At 42.5% G+C, this 20283-nt stretch overlaps 1 non-coding gene across 1 annotated transcript; it reads left to right on the forward strand.

Moving 5' to 3' along the window:
* The first annotated feature begins 12641 nt into the window (after positions 1-12641).
* Positions 12642-12718, forward strand: MIR1815 (microRNA 1815). Its single transcript, NR_035128.1, has one exon. It is a non-coding gene; the product is annotated as a microRNA 1815 (primary transcript).
* The last annotated feature ends 7565 nt before the right edge of the window (positions 12719-20283 follow it).

The following is a 20283-nucleotide window of genomic DNA, read 5'->3' on the forward strand; positions in this document are numbered from 1 at the left end:
ACATGTGAGTATCTGGGAGAAAACCCTGCACTTGAAATAGTCACTGAAATGCCAAACAAGGGGAGTGGAGTGACTGCAGTTCCGTGCTGCTTGCTGGCCAGGTGGTCTGCTGTGGCTTTGCAAAACTCCTACACCATCAGCATCAGTTTTTGGTTCTGGAGTACATCCACTTGGTTCTCCTACTCTAGTGACTGAATGACGGGAAGGCAACATGGATTATATCTTGTGCGCTTATCTTTCATTGATGTGGAACTTTGATTTAATGACTCTGTGTTACTCACCTTGCTGCTTTCCATGGTAAGTTGCCTTGATAGCTAATTACCTCCATTGTATGAAAGAAATGACATATTAGTCCCAGTTAGAGGATCCACACACTGCATTTTATGTCTGCACCTCACGTAAAGCAGCTTTCTCTGTGATCTGGTATGATGTGAAATGATTAAGTTCCAACTTTGCTTTCAACTTCAGAAAAGAAGTGAATATCCTGAAGTTTTTATTGCAAGATACCTTTCCAGGCAACTGTAGTTTTTATTTGTTTGCTATAAAATAAGGAACTCAAGGCTCTGCAAGATTAATGAAGCTCTCTTTTGATTGCTTTTGGAGGAGGATAGAGCTTATCTTGTGTTGTCCAGTAAACAGTTTTCTTCTTTTATGTATTCTTACAAAGAACTTAAGGGAAGTGTTGAAAATTCTGCATACACATCACAATGTTAGAGCACTGCAGCAGCACCATGCTTAATGTAGAATGTGGATGAAGTAACTGTTATAAAAAAAATCTTGATGTAAGAAATGGAAGAAGAGTTGTACTAAGACAGCAGGGTGATTGTGGGTGTTTCTCTTAGGGATTCTTTTTAGTACTTTGGGTAAAAACGGAGATGAAAAATTGTTTTAAAGAAATAAAGCAGAAAATTTCATTTTTTCACGATACTTCTCTTGAATCATCAAAGACTTTGAAACACAGTCCCTTATTGTCTGTATCTGTCTTTCTCCAGGAACTTCATGTTTATTATATCAGTGGTCTTTTAGATGGAATAACTTCTGATTTTCTGTATGTAGCTTTCTGTGCTTTTAAAAATAGCCCAGTAGATCCAATCCTATTATTCTACTTGTTCCATCTACTGGGATTGGTTTCCTTTAAAAAGGAGTTTAACTGAAAAATCTTGCTATAATAGGGTGCATTTGTGTGTGTGTGCGTGTGTATATATATATAAAATATATATGTACATTTATGTAATGCTGTGTCTTGCACATTTCATATCTCATCCATTTGTTTAATGCTCAGCATGGCTTTCTTGCTGCTCCATGTAAGACCCTCTGATATTTTTAATTTCAAAGGAGAATATCTTCAGCAGCTTTTAGGTTAGCTTGCTGCTGGTCTGTTGTAATTACTGCCTACAGACCTGTGATCCTGTGGGACTCTGTTCTGTAGTTACTTACCTGAGAGAAATGAATTGGTTGTCAAAAGAATGCATCCTGATGAAATCAGCAAGCTGTAGTTTGGTCCACAAGTCCTAATGCATGGGGAGACATGGAATGCAGTTGTTCATGTTCAGAAATCTGCATGAGGAGTGTAGACAGTGTTACTGAAGACTGGTGGCACTTTCAGTTTATGACTACAACTTCCCTAAAGGCTTTTATTCCTCTGTAGGGAATAGAATTTCACCAGCTCCAACTTAACCTTTTGTGGTGGAGAGAGGGATCTCATAGTCTCCAACCCTAGGTTCTGTCACCTGCTGAAATACTCACAGAACTTTGTATCAAATTAACAGTTTCTTTCCAGATGAATTGTATTATACGATGGAAGCTATTTCACGTACAACTTGGCTGGAGAGTATGCTTGGTTGTAGCTGTAAATGGCCAGATAGCAAACAAAGTGACAGCAAACATAAGATAGCTGTCTTTAGATGGTGCATGGCATAAAACCATGAACAAGCAATGTAATAACAGCTTATTTCATGACCACAGATGAGCATCAGACCTGTTCCTGCCCTAAGCAGTTGAGATTCTTCCCATTGTCTTTCCTGGGTTCTCAGCCTCACAAGTGTGCTCTTTTCTGAGTAACTCTATGTTTTAGTGACTCTTTTCCCTTTGAGTCATTAGGCCAATGAGTAGTAGACAGGAGGCCACTGAAAAATAAACAAATAGCTTTTTTTAGATGTGTTTTAATGAGTGTATAACCTGGTATCTTGAAACTTTCCAGATCTGAAAGTGTTGTGTTCCCATGGGAACCTAGGGAAATATTCTCTCATTTTAACTACTTATTAAGGTGCACATCCCTGAGATATCAGCCTTAGGAACTATAGTACATCCGCAGGGAGACTTAGGCTTTCCCAGAAGGAAATCATGGATCTTGTTTGCTGACAATCATGATGTCTGAAGACTAAGGGCTATTTAAAGTGAGAGAAAAAGTGCAGATATGGTTTTTCTGAGACCAGTAAAAAAGTTGGTACCAAATGCCCAGCTGAGAGTATTTTATGTACAAAGGATATTTAGGAATTGTATGCTGTTCTGGCCATAAAATATGCATGTCTCTGTGATTTACTACTGAAGTACTTCAGTAATGCAGACTTAAGGATTTGTGTCATTTTAATGAGCATTGTGCATGGAGAAAATCGTGTTTTGAAAAAAAAAAACCCTACATTTTGACATGAATATTTTCCCTCTTGAGTTGGCATTCGTGATCTTTAGTCCGTGGCATTATGCTCCTCTAGTCTGGCCTTGTCTCTGCTGCCAGTGCTGGTGCTGCTTCAATGAGACTGATGATGGCTTTGTCATTTATCTCCTCCTAATGTCCCTGCTGAGCTGGGCCTCTTTCTTCCTGCTTTAAATGGTAGTTTTTCTATGCTCTTTGTAATATTTTTCTGCTGCCAGCACGCTGAGCACTTTTTAAATGTTTTTAAGTAAAATCAATAGGATCTTTTTTTTAACATAAATTCATCAAGCCAGAGCCATTAGTGAAATATTCTAGGAGCGCCTTCATCAATAACTAACATTTAGCATCTTGCCCTACAGTACTCTTTTTGATGTATATGTTTACTAGAAGCAAATGAAGTCAAACAACTTTGAATGGCTCACCAGATTTTGGGATACCTTTGAATTTTCTATTTTTATTGTAATAAATGGTAAAGTTGCTATTCTGAGCATGAATGGCTCTAAGAATGTAATGGCTGGGATCATTCCTGGGTTGCTTGGCAGAGTCAGGGAATTAGTTGGCAACAATACTCCTTTTATTAAAAAGCATTAGGGAAAACAAAGAGAAGGTGCATGTGTTTGTGAGATTGTAACGCCACCGGAGGGATGTCGTGTAGACTCTGAGTGGATTCAGCCAATCTGGGGGCAAAATTGCTGTCCGTGTTAACGATCAGACACTGTTTCTAATTTTCTTCTTTGTGAGACCTGGTTGAGGAAATCACTAAGACTTAAGAGACATCAGACAAGCAGGGTTATCACCGGAATGCTTATGCCTTCATTTGGAGCAATGAGATTGCCCATCTTTTCTTACTGTCTCTGAGACGAACCACGGGCTCAGACAGGTGTCCAGAAGGCACAGCAAGATGGTGGTAATTGGCAGTGGGAGGTTTCAGTACTTGGGACAAGAGTTGCTTTGTGAAAACACAGATCTGCTTTGCATGAAGGAAACCTTACTTTTTCCAGTCCTCTTTTTGAAGATGTGCTGGAGGCACTGCAGTGTCTCAGAATCTCTTAACATAGGATGCCAGAGGAAAGACTGGAAGAAGTAGCATCAAATCAAATCAGCATCCTCTCCCTAACTTTTCCACATCGCTTTGCTTTCTGTGTTGTGAGCTGTAAAACAATGCAGTGATGCTAGAAAAGGGCACGTGTGGCTTGTTCCAGAAGACATTAGTAACTGAGAGTGGGAGTAGAAATGAGGCAATAGAATTGGTAGCACAAGCACATGTCTCTGCAGTTCATAAAATAGCCTTCTTACCAGATTTGTTTTTCTTGGGTTTTAGTTCTGTGCCTGGCTTTCCTCTTTGCATCCCATTAATTCATCTACTGCTTGAAACATTCACCTTAAAATGCTCTCATCCTCTCTTGAATTCTTTTCCAGGTACAGGAGGGCAGTGGGAAAGCGTGGAGCAACGATGCTGTGTAGCCTAGGGGGGAGGAGGGACAAGAAAACTGCTAATAAAGTAGAGATGAAAATGATGAGGTCTTCTTGACCTGTTCCTGACACTACTTTTTTCCTAAGAAAGACACAGTCCTGGATGCTTCAGTGCTCTTTCTCAGGGACATAGATTTGTTTTTGATCTTTCTGAATTAAGTACTTCAAAGTCAGATCTGCAGTTGAGTGTATGCATTAAAAACAAAATGCATCATTTCACAGATGTCAGACTACTTTTAGTGGCTTCAGAGCATAATTTTATAGTTCAAATAGGAGTTGGGGGGGGTCTAGAAGAGGAGCGACAAGAGGTGAACGCATATTTCAGTTGTTACATTTTGAAATAGATGAATTCATTTAGGCAATCATGAAAGAAAATACATTAAGTATTATAAAGCAGGAAAGGTAAGGAGAGGATGCCATTTTTACTAGCCTTTCTGTTTCTTTAAGCGCATAAAGCAATTAGCTTAAAGACATCATTTCAAAGCTTAAGAAGCTTTTAAGTAGGAATGCGCAATTGAGAAAGCATTTATTTTCATTTCATCAGCTAGAACGATAGCTTTCTATGATGCCCTTCAAAAGGCAGCAACATTTCACTGTTTTTGTTTTGCTTATATTGAATTGCGATAAATCCTCAGCATGGCTTATTCTGTGGTTAGCCCTATGTCAGCACTGAGTCCCTGTCTGCAGCTGGCTTTCTTTGGGGTCAACAAAACCATTCCAAGTTCTGCAGGTACAGAATGTGCATTCGCAGTGTAGATGGAACATTGTGTACAAACACTAAACATACTTAGATTACAGAGCATTAATCCTGTGTTGTTTTTTTGGCTATGCAGATTGCTCTTTCAGTAAACTGCTACCCAGAATACATGAAGGTTAACTGCTGCTGCGCTGCTTTGTATACACTTCCTTCTTAGCTTTATACTCTCATTTGACAAAGGGCACTGGCAGACTATTGGTTTCTTGTCAGGGTGATTCATTTCACCCAGCTGCTCACCCGCAGAGTGACTGCTGCCTTCAACTATTGCTTTTGCTTGCTGTGATGTCCTTAGCGCAGTGTCTGCCCCTCTGCCAGCAGAAAGGAGTGCATGTCTTCTCCTCTGTCCCACCCGTGTGCCATCTCATGGACTGGCACAGCAGTGTGTGGTACTGATGGTGTCTTTGTGCATGTAGGCGAGATGAGTAAGGAGACGCCTGTGTGTCTCCTGGTGATGCTCAGCCACCTCTGGCAAAGGCAGAGCGGGCAGCGGTGTGGCAGTGCTCTGTACTGCAAAGGGTCAGCAGGGCGTGTAAGGGAAGTAGGTAACTTAAAGCACGTGGTGTTTCACTTGGCTTCAGCGAGAGGACTCCAGCCTCGCTTCAGTAAGTTACGTACGTTATTACTCACTGAATTATGTATTTAATTTTCACCTTTTCACCTTTTTTTTTGGTGAAATACAAACAAATGGGTTGAAAAATGGTATCTCTTTTTGCAGGGGGGAAAAGGAGAATAAATATTAATGATGTGGCACGTTGCTTAGAGTTGCTCTGTGTCTGATGAATATGGAACAGTTCTATTTTTTTACTTAAAACTTAAAATTTGTCAGAATGGAAGTAGTGTTACATCTTAAAAATGTGTTTGTCTAGGAAATGCATTCATTTCTCTAGAGACTGCTATTAAAAGCTGTGCAGAATGAATAAACCTGTTTGAGTGTGCTAGTGATTTGTTTCTCGGGCCAGGAATGTATAACTTCTGCTGAATTGTGTAGAGTTGCCTTGTACCAGTTTTGTTGGTTCTCTGCTATGCTGAGGATATTGTTTACTAGTGGAAATAATAGCATGTTCGTACAGCTGGAGCTGGTATTCAGCTGCTCCATCTCACCAGTGGAAACTGCGGAACTCAACTCCACTCTCCCTCACCCTTTAGGTTTTCTGGCTGCACAGAAGGACTGCAGCACAGCAGGGCAGTCCTGCTGCGCTGTGTGTGCCGTCTGAAGCACACCAACTGTGGTGGCATTTCAGGGCTGTGCCTGCTGGATCCATTGGATCACAGGAGAAAAGCCCCCTGCCTTATTTCTGTGTCAGTAGGAAACTACCCCTGCTCCTTCACTCATGGCACTCCCTCTATCCATCTCACGAAGCCTCCACTTCAGTCCCTTCCAGCAGTTCTTGAAGTTTCTGCAGCTGGTGGTGTGGGGATGCTGCTGACTGCAGCTCTGGAGAGGGAAAACCTGACCAAGAGCAGCTGGTGCTGAGCAGAAGAGCCACTGCGACTTCTAGGTACAGTAAGAAAAGTGGCCAGTGTCTGAGAACTGGTGTGGTGTGCGCTTGGAAGCAGTGCTTTGGTTTTCTGAAGTGTTTGTAGTGCTTAGCTGTGCTCTTCCTCCACAGTGTCACAGATCTCAGGAAAGTGGTTTTATTGGTATCCGGTCAACTGTGGTTGCACATTTTGGGAAGCTCAGTTAATACAGCATTTGGTTATTTCCTGGCAACCTGTGAGTGCTTGCAAATCTGTGGATAAAGCACAACAGGTAACCAGCAAAGCTGGAACTGCCACTCCTGTGTGTGCTTCTGCAGAAGTCAGGAGGGGATCCCCACAGGTTCCTTTCTGTGTGGCACAGGCGTGATGCTGAGGATGGGGTGATTTAAGGAATAGATGGAAAAAATCTTCAGCCTTCATGCTAGTGCCTTTAATTCTGCAATGAAAAAAAAAAAGTGTTTTGGCAGTGTTCATTTTGGAGTAAGGTCAATCCAGTATCTTTTTAATTATATGTAAGCCACACAGCGTACTTCTTCCATGCCAAGGAGAGCCCTTCCATGAATTAGCCTGATTTCTTTGTGTCAGAGTCTGATTTAAATATGCTGTGATACTGTTTCAGTGGAAGCTGATCTGCTGGCCCTTGTGAACTTGGGGAGGAGTTCTTGAGCCTAAGTGATGCTGATGGTGTATGGGGCAGGCTTGATTCCTGCCACTACAATGCATGCTCTGAGCTCCCAGTGTTAGCCCTGGTGATCTGAATGGGAAATGGAGAGCTCAACCCAAGCACAGCTGCTTTCATTCTTCTGATGAATATGAAAAGCCTTATGATAGTGAATAGCAAAGAATGATTTGAAAGAGGAAAAAAAATGTTTGGAAACCTTTACTCTGAGAAAAAAACCTGTCAGCAATCTCGCAGGGTCAGCAGGGAGCTTTCCAAAGCACGGGTTCATGCACGTGGAGAGAGGATGATCCTCTGTGCTGTAGGCTCCACATGGGGTGTGGGGTGAGTGCCAGCAGAAGGCTGCTCCCAGCTGGGGTTCCCTTTGTCACCAGCTGAAGCCGCCAGAGCTGCCCTGCAGCTGGCTCAGTGTAAGGGATCCAAATTAACTCTGTGGGAAGGATGCATCTGATCAGAGGGCACCAGATGTGCTAGACACAGGGGTACTCAATTAAAAAATGTGTGAGGAAAAGGCAAAAAATTTTTTGCTTTAAAAACTTGTCGTCTTAGAAGTTGTCTGGCTTTGGTTGGTCAAACGTGCACTGCTGTGCAATCTATTGCAGGCTGACGTCAGAATGAAAAGAGAAACTCAGCTCATGGGTCTGAACTGTGGTGCTTAATTGAAGAACAGTCAGTGCCATAAGCAGCATCATGTAAAGGTTCCTTCTGAGTTTTAATTAATACTCAGCTGCTCATCTTCTTTCAGTTCATCTGCCCAGACACATATCACAAAGGGCAAGCCCTGGAAATGAAGATACAATTATGTTTTAATTTAAAAAGCAAACTGTAGAGTTGGTAGCATTGACTCCTGCTCACAGTGCTGTCAAACTTTGCTTTAACTCAATTATTGAGGCATTTGGTTCATTTAGAATAGATTCAAGCATGTGAATGTAAAACAGCATCAATGTGAAACATTGGTGTTCCTTTGCAGATGATGTAAGTATCCACAGCAGTCATGAATATTTATCTCTGTGTATTTTCCAGCTTAAAGGAAAAAAAAAAACCACACAGGCATATCAGGAGTTGAAACAAACTCCAGATTGGTGTTTGTGGATGTGAACTCCAATAGAAATGAAGCTCAACAGAGCACTTTGTAGGGCTGAGATGAACAGCAAGCTGCTTGGCTTCTGGCTCTCGTCACCCAGAGGAAATGTTACTGGCAGTATAATTTAGGATTCACGTATGCTGATTGGAAGTGTTTGCTGTTGTCGTAGGGCAGGAAAAGAGGCTCTTTCTTGCTTACAAGTAGTTTTGAAACATTTCTGACTATAGGTCATAGTTTGGCATTATGTGCTTTAAATAACAAAATGCCTTTAACTGGAGTGTGAAAAATCCAAATTTGATCAGGACACCGTTTTCAGAGCAGTGTTCCTCTCACCCATTAACTAAGCATGAAGTATTTGCTACTCTGCTTTCATCCTGAAGTCAACTTTGACCAGTTCTGCTGAAAATTGTCAGTGTGATGTCCAAATTTTTCCATTGGCCTACCATTATTCCAGATCTACATTGGTGTAAATCCATCTGTGAGAACTTGGAACCCCAAAAGCATTCACTAAACTCACTTTAAATGAATAATGTCAAAGTTGAATTTCATTTAAGGTTGTCTCCCATTAGCTTGTATGTAGTAGTAGAGGAGGAATGCAGGAAAGCTGTCCCATTGACTTGCAGGTGAGAATTAGTTCAAGAGGAAGCTCAGTGCCTCCAGGGATGTCTTTCTAGCAGCAGTCTGATCTCTACACGTTACTCTTTGAAGTTATTTTAAATCAGCCTCTCCTTAAGCTGTGCTGGTTGGAAGTACCCATTATCTGCAATCCTGTTTAACTTACAACTTTAAAGCATAATTGAGGGCATTATTTCAAAGCACAGTGCTTTCTGAAGCTCCATTTCTGAGAAGGGGTTTCACACTTCAACGAGAACTCTTCTGATGCAGTGAACCCTGGCCTCTGTCCTGGTTTTGTGAAGGTAAAGCTGAGCTGGGAAGGCTCTGGCATTCTTTACAATGTTTGGATGAAATTTACTTCAGTATTTCTCTTGTCAAAATGCAGATGAAACTTAACTCTGTGTTTTATTATTTTCTTTGAAGAAGGAACTTGCAAAGGAATGATTCTGTAAGCAATTCCTTCTTGCCTGCCCTGCTGAAGGAATTCAGGCACAAAGGCTGTTGTTTTATAGCATGGCATGTTTGCATTGCACCTTGGTTTGCATCTTACTTGGGGGGTATTGACACAACATGCAAATGCTAAGAGAAGACTGTGCCCCAACGAGGTGGTAAAATGCCAATGGATTTGCATAGAATCCTAGAATGGCTGAGGTTAGAAGGGACCTTAAGGATCAGCCAGTCCCACCCCTGCCATGGGTTGGCTGCCTCTCACCAGATCAGTGCTCAGAGCCCCACCCAACCTGAGCACCCCCAGGGATGGGGCACCCACAGCTCTATGGGCAGCACTGCCAGTGCCTCACTGCCCCTGAGTAAAGAATGCCTTCCTAATATCTTAACCTAAACCTCCCCTCTTTCAGTTTATAGCCGTTCCCCATTGTCCTGTCACTGTTAGACCATGTAGAAAGGCAGTATTTAAGAGAGAGGTCTCCTGCAGTGTTCTGGTCATGCCTGTGTAGCAGCAGCTGTGCTAAGCCTTCCATGCTCCATGAGGTTCTATCATGTGAAGCTCAATCACAAGACCAGATTCTCTGGTAGAGATGTTTAATTTTTTTTGCAATAATACTGGAGCATACCAAGGCTGAGGGTTTTTTTGTGTGTGTCTTTGTCATGCTCATACAGTGGAGATGCTGACCAGCCAATTGTATCTGACAGTGCTGTTGGAAATGAGTCTCTTTTCTGTCTTTTCCTCTGCATACTGCCCTAGTTTCCTCCCAGCAGCCGCACAGCGTGGCACCAGCAGTGCAATTCAGATCTAAATTTATGAATGTCTGCTACAGTGTGAGTTGTGCCCCTACGCGCTGCTTGTTCTCATGTGTCTTAAAGCAGTAGGAAAATAACAAAGCTGATGGAAAGAAGGCACAGGAACCTAATAATGGTGGAAAGCACATTTTCACATTCAGTGATCTAAGAAAAAATGTGTTAAAAGATTCTGAAAGAGTGCTGAAAGGTTGATGCTGCAGTGTGTGGTTTGGGGAGCTTGGAGGGGAGCGTTTGTGAAGGCAGTGCTGCCTCTTGGTCAGAACATCAGCAGTCCTGTGCTCTGCTTGGAACTGTAGTTGTAACTGCTGGTAACCTTGGAGGTAGATACAATGAAGGGCTTCAAATCATTAAGGACAAAGAGCCATCTGAATACTTTCAAATGTCCCAACCATTGACCATCACAACCCCTTTATGAATTGTTCCGTGCGCTGATTACAACCAACCTGTTTGGGGTGCAGCCATCACTCATCTGCAGCCCATTCCATTGCCACCTCTCCTGCAGCAGTGCTATTTCCCTGACTCAGCACTCAGAAGGTGCTTTGAGGAACACTGCTTTATAGCTCTCTCCTTCTCTCTGCTTTACTATTTCCATGCACGGTTGTTTTCTTTCCTTTGTCGTTGCTTGGCATTATGTTTTCTTTCTTCTTGTTGTTGCTGTAAGAGCCCTAGCAGCTGGATTCCCACTTACCTGTGTCTGCTTTTGTATTGCCTGCTTTTCCCCTTAATGAGCGCTGCACTCCGTAGTTTTTCCTGTGCAGTGGAGGTAATTGGCAGATATTCTCCAGTCTTCTCTTAAATTTTGCTACCCTTAGCTATATTGTTATTTACTGCTTCTTTTCCCCTTATGGTGGCCTCCAAAAAGAAAAACAGGGCTTTGGTTGCATTAGGCACAGCATCAGGAAAGCGAGAATGGGGCCTTTGTGAAGAAGCTGGAATGTAACCGATGGGTGGGAGGGAGGCAGGGTGTTGTGGTGATGGAGCCGTGCTGGTTGGTGTGCCTGGGAAATGTCCTGACACCCAATCACACCTTTAACACTGTGTGCTGGTACATAGCCCTCTGGTCCTTGGGGAATTGAAGTAAAAATGATAATAGGTGCTGGAGAAGAAAATGTATTCTTAGAAATGTCTTGCAGCATGCACTGGGAAAATAAGAAAATGAAGACGAAGCAACAAGTACTCTTGGTTCTTGGTATCAATTCTTCCCTTTCTGTCTCACCGTGCTGGTAACAGCATCGGTATCCCGAAGTACTCAGTGCTGAGTTAAGCTCAGTCCCTGTTCCAGAGCTCCCAGTGTCATGGCACTGCTGGGCAATACTGGGGGCATCAGCATGGGGGGGTGAGCCTTTGGGATAGGAGTGGGCAAAGCCCACAGCAGTGAGGCCATGCAGGAGGACTGCAGGGTTGAAATGGACATAGGAGGGCTGGTTCCTAAATAAATTATTGCAAAGACATTTGCTGCATGTAGCTGTGCCCTTGCTGATTGTAAGAACAAACAAGAAGGAGACAACCAACTGCCATCCACGAGTGCACACCAGAAAGGTGGTGATGGGCACAGTGAAGATGGGAGGAACTGGTGGGAAGGGTTTATGAGTGGGAGATGCTGAACTCTCTTTTAGTTGAAGAGGATTGCTGGATGTCTGTGATGTATTGGGCTCATGTTTTTGCTTGAATGAAGCAGATAGGTTTGCCTATCTAGGTTAGGCCTGAGTCATCAACAGAAATGGCTGAGCTATTTATGCTTTTTGAAGGCAAGATTGCCCAGAGATAAAGCACTGCACACAGGGGACCACAAATGGCATCTCATGGTGATCCTCTTTTCACTTTTTCTGCCTTCCAGACATGGAGAGAGATGAGCATCCTCACAAAAACATGCTGCAGGAGCAATTACTGATTTTTAAACAACTGGAAATACTACTGCTCCTCCCCGCCCCCTTCTTGTTTTCTTCATTTCTTTACATTCATTTATTTTCAGAGCTTCCTTGCCAGCTCACTACTTATTCCAGGCATTCCTGTTGACTCCTTTATGCTGCAGCTCCCCAGAGCTTCTCACTCATTGCCTTGTGCCTCCACTCCTCTCTCTCCAGCACCTCCCTCTTTCCAGGCTCTATTTCCCTTCTTTGGATCACTATCTGAGAGGTTTGTCTGTACCTTTTCCCTATTTGCAGGCTGGGGGAGTTGGGGGCAGCTTCCTTCATGAGAAGGAATTATCTGTGGGCAGGTACCCTGCCTCTGACAAGCCCAGGCAGCTGCATTTTCATGTGTGATGTCCCTTATCTCCGCTGGTAGGAGGCAGTTTGCCATTTCAGGGTGACACAGAGAGCCGTAGTCTTAAATTTTGAGTTATAGATGTCAGCAGTGGTTACCAGGGAAACTTCTAAAATTACCCTGGTGATGTCTCCTCTCAGATACTACATCAGATCTCCAGCAAATGGCACTGAGTGAGCAGGCACAGGCTGAGGAAGCATCGCTGTGTAAGGCTCCTGGAGGCTGTACTTACAAGTAAGATAAAAATCCCTGAAACTAAAGGGTGATGCAGGGTCGGCAGTTCTGTAATCCTGAATCCACAAAGGAGCACGAAGGAAACGCAAAACATTGATTCTGTAAAAATTTCTGTAAGACAGTAATGTTAACAGATTTGTGTTTGCTAACCTCCTTTTTAGGTTTTATGGTTTTGTTTTTAAAACAAAACCCAAAAACCCAGAGAGCAGTTGTTTCCAACAGCCAGCTGACAAAACCTGTAACTCATGGCTAGGAGATGCTGTGCTTCCCCACCCCTAAACATCCAAAGAGGGTAGGAGCATAGAAATGCACTCATGCATATTTAAATGCATGCTAATCAGAAACCTGTAAAACGACGAGTTCCAATTGCATTAGAACATGTTCTCCAGCTATAATGCTGTGATCCCTTCTCTTCCTTAGTAAGTCTGAGCCACAGAGTACTGGAGATTGGGATAATCAGATCCCTTCATGTTTTCACTCTTCTTGTTCTCATTTTTTGGCAGTTGCTGTTCACTGCTGTCACACAATGGTCAGAAGTAATTCATTGAGCTGGATGGCCTTTGGTGTGCTAAGCCAGGCTTATGGTTGGCAAACATCTGCCCTTCCTGGAGCTGCTGGGTGGGCTTGGATGAGCTGCCCTGACCCTGTGCCTGCCAGCCTGCTGGGAGCTGTGCAGACAGTATTTGCTAAATGCTACATGGCCAACTTATGCACATGTTGTTGTTGTTATCTTCAAAGCAGAGCCTTATATGAGTGAAGTATAAGCTTTTCTTAAGGGAAAGATGTGTGGATGTTGCTCCCAAAGTAATGCCTCCTACTTATACCATGGAACTACAACAGCTACAAGGAGCATGATCACACTGTTTGGTACAGCAAATTCTCAGCTATAAAACACTATTTTTCAGCATAGTCACCACCATCAGCTTTATGTTGTCACCAGTGATCTGTGACACCAGTCATCAAAATCTGCATGTCTATTCAAAATATGGCTTGGCTTTCACATCACTGTTGCACTGCTGAAGCACACCATCCACTGCCTCACTGTGCTCACATCCATTGTTTGGTCTCCACACGTTCACAAGCACCAATGACTGTCAGTGGGTGCCTTTTTTTCTTCAAGGATGAGTTCAATGACACTCCTTTGCTTCCTGTGCTCTTCTGTGTCAGACACCATTGTCAGTCTGCCCCTTTGCTGCTATCTGTCACATGGCAGCAGAATGTAATGGGAAATTGGTGGGAAGGTTTAATCTCTACTGCCACAGTGTTAACATCCACCTCTGATACTGTAGTCCAACATCATAACATAGGAGGCATCACTTTTGGAGCAGCCTCTTGTACATTCTATGCTATTAACCGAAATAAATGTATATAGTGCAACTTCACTTTCAAAATGCATTGGCTGGCCAGGTAAGCCACATATGTATATTATCTGATAACAGATGCTGGATCAATCTCTTGAACCAATAACATCTATTAAGATGTAATAGATGGCTCCGAAGTCTTACTGCATGGGGCTGACCGTGCTGTTGGTGTGTTCTTGGGCTGACTTTTATGGCTTTTGTGCTAGCACTCTGAGGCTATAATCTAAACATCTGAGGAATGTGCACAGAAATACGCCGCACATGCGGCTGTGACAGATAATTGGCCAACCTCAGAACTTGGGAACGTGCTGCTGTGAGAACCTGATTGCTCTGCTGAAATGGATCCATAAAGCGAGCAGGTAATTAATCACCATATGATTAATCAAAAGCTCATTGCTGTGGATGCTGTGCATGAAACAATAAATGCCTTAAGTGGCAAATTCCTACGGGGTTGTGAGGAAATTCTGCCAGCTGCTGCAGTGTGCAGAGCAGTGGTACTGCAGGTTTGGAGATCTGGAGGGTTGTCCTGGCTTCAGTGCTGCTGGAGGAGAACATTACCTCTGTGAAGTTTTCTTCCTTTTGAGTTCAGTGCATCAGGATCTGCTGGCAGAGAGCACGTGTGCAAACCTGGTCCTGCAGAGCTGGCACACAGGGAGAGCAGTTCATGGCTGTAGGATCAGCTTGGTGGCTGCTGGTATCTTTCTTCTATGCATCCCATTGTTTCACCTGGACTACATTTTCTTTTTATTATTCTTATAGTGAGAAGCTGTGTCCTGAGAACCTCATCATTTTAAGTCAGGTGTGTTCCAGTGCTGTTTTCCTGCAGCAGACAGCCACTGATGGCAGCCAGCTCACTGCCTGAGCAGCAGCTGACACAGATCAGCAATTCTGAATAGCTGCAGGGATGTTTAATGAGATGTAGAGCAGCTCATCATTGCTCTGAACTCACCAAGACTGCCATGCTGGCAGCCGGAAGGGAAGGGGAAGGTCAAACACGTTTTGGGGGTTTGGTGGCACAGTTGTAAGCAGTTGTTTGTAGGATGGTAGCAGGCAGAGCTGCCCAGCGGTGTGTGACCCAACCCCACAGTTCTAGGAACTATCCAAGAGCATTCAGTGCAGGGGAGCTGGGCCAGAGGACCTTTAAAGGTCTCTTCCAACTCACATGATCCTTTGCTGCTTTGATTCTCTGCCGTTGCCTTATGGTATCTCTCTTGGTGAAGGGCAGCAGAGGCGCTATGCTCCTGTTCCTCTGAGAAGCAAAGCTGCAACTGGAAGAGAAGTGGAGAATGCTTTTCCCTACCTCCCAAACAAGCCCAGCAGGAGATGTAGGGATTTGCAGCATCATGTGCATTTCCTCACTCATAAATTGTATTTTAGGCATAGTTATTTGCAGTACTCTGATGGCGACAGTAAACATACAAAGATATTCAAAGAAAACTTGCGGCTCTTAATTTAGACCTTACTTTTGCTCTTTAATCTTCACAGAGATGTGGAGAAAGACAACAAGACTGAGGGTGAATTTATTGTAAGGTATTCCCGTTTCATTCAGGTGGTGTTCAATGAGCAGTCAGTGAGTTTACATATGTTAAATATTTATTTTTCTTCTGTGGAGCCGGATGCACTCGCATTGCTGCCAGATCACTAATTGGGTAACTGCGGGTGCTCAGGGCATTTCTGAAGCAGCAGTTTTATCCACGGTCCTCATCTCATTAAGGGTTTTACTGTTCGTGTTCCAGAAGTCGTGAATTCTCCAGCTGGGGCTGGGGCTTTGATTCATTGTCATTCTGTACGCCTGAATCGTAACTTCATTACCTCTGAGTAATAAGAAATTGTCAGTTTGCATTTTCTTTACCTTTTCACAGCACAAATTTCTGTTTGTTTTCAGTGTTTGCAAACTGACGATTTTGTTGCAGTCAGTGGGTTTCTGCAGGCTGATCTGGCTGCAGGAACAGGGCTGGGAGCTGGTGGGAACCTTCCCACCAATATCCTGTTACTTCTTGCTGTTGTGTAACAGATGGCAGCAGAGGGGCAGTCTGACAATGGTGTCTGACATGGAAGTGTGCAGGAAGCAAAAGTGTGCCATTTCATTCCTCCATGTGGAAAAAATGGCGCCCACTGGCAGTCTTTGGTGCTTGTGAACGTGTGTGGAGACCAAACAGTGGATGTGAGCACAGTGAGGTGATGGGTGGTGCATTCCAGCTGTGGTGGCAGTGGGTCACCTCCACTGGTTCACATTTTGACAAGTGTGATTCAGGCTCCTGTTCATCACTAGTAAAAATGCATAGCAGATAATGGTGACTATGCTGGAAAATAGTGTTTTATAGCTGAGAATTTGCTCTATCAAATAGCATGATTGTGCTCTTGGAGTCTGTTGTAGTTTCCATGGAAATAAAGAGCAGGCATTACTTTCAGAGCAACCTACGTTATATTCACATAGCATATGAGTGTTCCATCTCACGTGTGTTTCCAAAAAGGCCTGAAATGCTCAATTCTCCAGGGAACGTTATTTATTAGTGCTGAACTGTGCGTTATTCCAGTCCCCTTCCATGTGCACAATTTGCTGAATACAGTTGTGTAGCTTAAATACCACTTTAAAATTAAAGCTAATATTGAGCCTTTAAAAGAAGTTTTCCTAATGGAATGTTAAATATAGATAAAAGCACATGACATTCTATGTAATTTTTTTAATCTTAATTGTTTGCTTAGTTATGACTGGTTCTTTTTCTTGGCACCTTAATATTTATATATGAAGCACCCTAGGGAGGTTTCACAGCCAAAATATTTGGAGTCACAAAGGGTCAAAGCTGCTGTTCTAAAAGCACAGCTTGGTGTTACATGAATGAGATCCACAGTTATGACTCCTGAGGTCGCAGCGTGGCAGATTGACTTATCTCTTTGCAGCCCATGAGCAGTCTACTTAATGACTGCTGCTTTTGTATGGAAGAAAGGAAAATTTCAAGCCAGATTCTTTGCCGCTTTCATCTTTAAAAATATGTAATATTTATGCTATCCAAGTGAAAACTTCCTTGAGGTAATGACAACTGGAATCATTCAGAACGTTCCTGCAAGAGGGCAGCTGCCAACCTGCTGCCAGCTTCCCATCTCTGCCCAGCTCCCTCCTGCTCTCCGGGTGTATCTGCCTTCAGCTCGTGTGGATCTCCCTCATGACTCTGTTTCTTCCAAATTACATTTTATGAAGCAAGCCTTATTTGTAGGGTGGATTTCTTTTATTTTTTTCCAGCAGCTAAAATATTATTTATTGGAGCCAGTGGAGTCCTGTGCATTGTGCCAGCCTTAGCAAAACTTCCTTTAATAGCCCCTTTCTCTTGAATATACAGCAGCTTGTGTCCATCCCATCTCCTTTCATTTTCATTTATGAAATAAAACAGTGTGGGAGGCTCACATATGTAACTAACAAAATCATTTGTGTTGCTTTGATTAGCTCGTTATGTCACATTAGTGTGGTAAGGTATGTGTGCATGCACAGGCAGTCCAGCCTCAGTGTTCCAGCATCATCTACCAAATCAATAGATTCTATAAATAGTTTTAAAGCTAACGTGCACATTCATGGATCTGCTGTCTCTAGCCAGTGTTCTTCAGTGCCTGAGTAATGGAGTGGGCCTCACTGTGCTTTTTCTGAGTGATTTACTGATCCTGGTGAAGGGCTTACAGGAAAGTTGTGAGCTGCTTCTGTGGAGGATTCTTTCTTTCTCTTCAAATATTAAATAAGTTGTCTGAGCTTGAGTCGTCAATTCATTCTGATAGAATCAGGTGAGTTTATGCTGATTTATGTGTCTAAATGATATTAACTCTGTATTCCTGGAACTGACAGATTTATCATCGCTTTATATACATAGGTGGATAGATAGAGATATATACCTGGATATGAACCGCTAAGAGACTGTTGAATACTAAATACGTGTGTGTATTTATGTATGTATACACACACACAGAGACACACACACACATATATATATATATATAAGCAAGTCCTTAACAAAACATCAGAGATCAGAACTGTCATCTGCTCTGTCATGGTGTCCTGGTGAAAAGATGACCAGGTTTACAGGAACAAATGCAGTAACACAGCTGCAGATGAGCGCAAGGTACAATATAATCATCTCTACTGTTTGAATGAACAACAGAAATGCTAGCTTTGTTTGAACCTGTGGAGAGTTCTGTTTTTTCTTTAGAATTTAAATTCTTTACATGATAAAGAAGGTGGTAATCAAGGCAAAGTTCAGGAACCGTTAGAGAAAGGTGCTCTGACACTGTTTGCCATAGGTGGATTATCCATATGCAGAAGGCTGTGACCTTAAGAGCAGAAAGGAACCCTCTGTCTTCAGCAGTGTAATTGTATTTATTATCTAGTGCCTGACAATTAAATTGTAATGATTCTGCTCTGGAAAGCAAAAATAGAAGAGTAATCATAGTATCTCTGAATCGTTCTATTTCCCTGGAACATAGCATCTAGTCCAGTCCCACCACTGTAACACCGTGGTCTTAAAATGGGTGTCCTAAACGTAAGAGCTCTCATTTCCATTTCCTGGAAATATTTCCCTTCTGAGATACATGCTGGTTTGGGGAAATGTCTTGCTTTATTCTGCATGCCTTTTGGAAAAGATAATACATAGAGTAGATTAAATCCATTTCTTCCTCCTTTTTTATTTTAATGCTCAGATAGGGCACATTAAAACAGCTGTACTATTGCTTAATGGGTTTGGCTGTTTCTAAAGAAGCCAGGAAGAAATATCTTTCTTTCTGCTCAGATTGTAGGAGTTATTTTTGTGTCCCATGTGCATTATCTCAAATGATGGCACACGTTTTTCATTATGTTTTCTTGGCTTGTGCTTTTCCTGAAAGCAGTGCTCTGTACTGCACATTACTCTGTAATCTTCTTAAGTCATAATTTCACTTAGACTGTAAATAGAAATCCATTTGTGTAATTAATGATTGTGTTATTACAGGAAGATATATTTATTTAATTTAACTTCTCTTACACGTAGATGTCAAGCATGCCATCGTTAGCTTGGAGCTGGGCCACCTAATGTGGTTAGCAGTCTGCCTCTTCCTGAAGTCAGAGCTGAAATGTTTGTGGCAGAAGCTGCATTTTAGACCTCAGAGTTATGAGAGAGATTCTTCTGAAAGTGAAAATCAAACAAGTGAGCAGCCGTGTTTGCCCAAGGCAGTGTCTCTGAGGGAGTATGACTTTCCCTGTCCCGTTACTCTTATTCAGAAGTTAATCCTCAAATCGAATGTGTGAACTGCTCTCTTCTTACACATGTGTGACACAGCTCACAAGATAAATAGAAGGAGTGCAGAGGAAAGCAACAGCTGTCTTGGAAGAAAGAGGAAAGCCATGGAAGGAGCTGCAGAAAGGCAAAAGGTAATTGCAGAATGATCTCTAAAAGGAGCAGATTTTTTTTGGTATTATGTTATACTGAATGCAAACTCAGCACTGGGGAGATTCACATCATATCATCAGTATACGCTCATAATTCAGAGAGTATCTCTGAAGTGTAGTTTGTATTTGTCTTTTACTCCTGTCAATCTTTTTTGAAGAAGAGAGCACTTTCTGCTGGCAAATGAGCCTGAAGCATCTTAGTTCTTACTGACACGTGGACGTGAATCAAAGGCAGAACCTGGCTCTTCGGTAGAATAACCCAGCTTGGCTATTTAATAAGAGCAAGCATCCACAGTCTCTGCCTCCAGCTTTTTTGTTATTTTTCCCCTCAGTCATACCTAAAACAATTGAGAATATCTCTAAATTGAAGTGAGGAAAGATGAAAGTAATTCCGACAATTCTGCTTATTGATAGGCTCTAATTGATAGTTTCAGCAAGATGGGGCCCTTCTCCATACTGGCTTTGAACCAGAAATCAATGCTGTTTCAGGAAGCACAATTTTTAATTCTGTGCCTCCTGAAAGGAAAGCGTGTCTGTGGTTTTCTTCTGGATCAGCCGTGTAGCTGATTGAAATCCATGCATTATTCAGTACGTTGATATTTAATTTCTTTAGTTAGCATGTCTGAGTTTTTCAATGCGTTATCATTAAAAAGGAATTACTTCAAAACCTTTATTATACTGAAAAACCAGAAACTGGGAGACGTCATACGCTGAGGTAACTGTACTCTTTGGTGACCCTATCTTGCCCTTTACAAAAGCCAGCTTAAGTTGGTTAGAACTGCCTGTGATTGCTCATCTTCTCTAGTCATTACTTCCTGCATACACATAACAGAAGAAAAGTCTTGTGCCAAAGAAGATTAATGAAAATCTACATTACACTTCATTCAAAGCATCTGCCTGCTTTGGAAGTCATGCACTGGCACACATACTAATTAGAGCAGAACAAAATGTGCCTTTTTTTCTTTCTTTCTTTTTGGGAGGAAATTGAAAACCAAGAAGCTATTTTCTCCCTAATTTTT

This window comes from Gallus gallus, chromosome 6, assembly GCF_016699485.2.
Source record: "Gallus gallus isolate bGalGal1 chromosome 6, bGalGal1.mat.broiler.GRCg7b, whole genome shotgun sequence".
NCBI lineage: Eukaryota > Metazoa > Chordata > Aves > Galliformes > Phasianidae > Gallus > Gallus gallus.